The sequence below is a fragment of the Apostichopus japonicus genome, chromosome 22, assembly GCF_037975245.1.
Source record: "Apostichopus japonicus isolate 1M-3 chromosome 22, ASM3797524v1, whole genome shotgun sequence".
NCBI classification, from domain to species: domain Eukaryota; kingdom Metazoa; phylum Echinodermata; class Holothuroidea; order Aspidochirotida; family Stichopodidae; genus Apostichopus; species Apostichopus japonicus.
The window spans coordinates 17,262,681-17,264,968 of record NC_092582.1 but is presented as its reverse complement, the minus strand read 5'-3'; the positions used below and the strand labels follow the sequence as shown (position 1 = coordinate 17,264,968).

Below are 2,288 nucleotides of genomic sequence, written 5' to 3'. Positions count from 1 at the left end.
CTAGTTGCTGGGAAAAGCAGCGATTTGTTTTGTTATTGTATTGATATCATAGCATATTTGTGGTGAATAAATGCAATACTTTAATCTGGTGACATTGGAACAAGAGGACTGTACTTGGTGCTTTCAATAAACTCAAGTCGCAATTAATAATGGTATTTGATTGTTTATTTCGTTAACTAATATTGACAGATGGATAAAAATCCCCATTCTTGACATTTTTATTATAACGGAAGAGACTGAAATCTTGTCATGGTGCTCTCTAGCATAAAATGTTTTAAAATTATTAGATAAACCCAAATTGCCTGTGATGCTATAACATCATTTGATGTTGTGACAACTATGTCACAAAGCTATTGCATTCTTTGGACACGGTCACTAGCAAACCATGATGCTGTCACATTGATGTGAGGATACGCAGGAATAAATAGGCAGGGGAGAGTGCTAATTTCTACCACCGCTTGTTCTGGTGGCTGAGGGGTTTATTACTTCTTCTCTCACATAGCATGTTCGAGATTATATTATATGATTACATAAACAAAAAGGACGGTGCAGCACCTTCAGGTAACTTTCCTGAAAGATAATAAAAAGAGAAACAAAACATAAAAATAAAGTCACTTAAAATTGTGTACCAGACTAACTCTACTTTCTGTGACCCAATTAGGCTGGTTTCTACGCTGTCTGAATAGCTACAATGACAAGGGTAGAACTGGGAGCACCACTAGACATAACACATAATCGTAAAAATGATGAGATGGCGACATTTAAATCTCGGCACGTCTGCCTTACAATCTCTCTGTCCATTTATGGGCAGGGCATTACACTTATAAAACAATAACACAACTTATCTAGTCAATTACATCTCAACCAGTTCCCTGTACACAGAACGTGTAACTTATTACAGAATACATCGTTTAACAACTAATTGTGGTTAATACAGCAGCAAGAGGCATTTTATCCAAAACCAATATCAACAGAGGTGAATTTAATCTTAATCAGTGCTGGTTAACACATAAAGTGGTGAATATAGAAAGAAAATACCTTAATGAATAATTAGATAATGTTACTCTAGCTCACTTGGGTGGCTTGCCTATTACGTACACAAATATTCAACGATAACATGGGCGCAGCCATCTTGTTTGTTATGAGAGGGCGCTCTATCGGAATATAATACTAAAATACTTTATACACACTTAGCAATTCACCGTAAGGCACGCTTAGCCTAGACAATGAAACACACGAATTACACGATCCCCTCGAATACAACAATAACAAGGCATGTGATCTTATAATGATATATTTTAAGAGTACAAAACTTAACTAAGCCCTTGAAAATACTCAAAATGAACTTGAATACCATCGTGATGCATTCTCGGAAACAATAAACCTAGGCCTACCACACTATCTAACGATAGGCTAACCCACGCTGAGAATAGGTCCACGTTGTACGAACAAAAATACAAATTGTGAGTCACAAACTCACTTATACTTCCCTATCCTAACATGAGCCAAAGCTTAAATATAATATACATATAATTACCTCAATTACTTCTTAAAAGCGACATCTTCAGCAATGAACTCTACATTTCTAAAGAGCGTAATATTTGTTTGGTGTTCGTTGTAATGATAATGTGTCAAAGGCTACAGCAACGAACGCCGAAAGGGACAGATGTGCAACCAACACATGGCTCCCTGTGGGATGCACTACATTGAGTATTCACATAATGTGACAAACAATTCAGTCTGCTTCAATCTAAAGTTCCGATTGATTTGTTTGGAGTGCTAAATTGGATTAAAGGGATAGATGCCACGGCATGAAACAAGGAAAGTCGAAGACTAGGTGTTATGAAGAAAAAGTTTTACTTTACTATTTTTGTTAAGGAAAAGAAAACTTACCTATTGATCTTTGAAGTGTTACCACTGGGAGGGGGGGGGGGTCCATTGCAACCAGCCTTCATACTGTAACTCCGTCAGCATGTCTACCGCACATACTGAGCAGAAAATTTTTGGCATGTGTCTCCCCCCTCCCCTCCCACCTCTCTGTCATACCCTCACACTGCATGTGAATGACTTTGCAAGTGTGAGGGTCCATGTTTAATGTTACCACGAAAAAACATGACTATCTCTCCATGGAGGCTGATTTATGTATAACATTTCCACTTTTCCCCCTCCCCCATACCCAAGTGTTTTCGTAGTGAAATCTCAGAAAGTTGCACCTACAACAGCCCTCCTAATGCTCAACAATAGCCCGATCATTTATGTTTGGAAAAAGGCAATGGTCAGGCAAAACT

The 2,288-nt window shown here is 38.0% G+C and overlaps 1 long non-coding RNA gene across 1 annotated transcript; it reads right to left on the bottom strand.

Annotated features, from left to right (window-relative positions):
• Positions 1-442: 442 nt before the first annotated feature.
• LOC139963667 (uncharacterized) lies at positions 443-1,696 on the bottom strand. The gene is made up of 2 exons (XR_011791717.1): positions 1,538-1,696; positions 443-570 (listed from the first exon to the last, which is right to left on the bottom strand). It is a non-coding gene; the product is annotated as an uncharacterized lncRNA (long non-coding RNA).
• Positions 1,697-2,288: the final 592 nt, after the last annotated feature.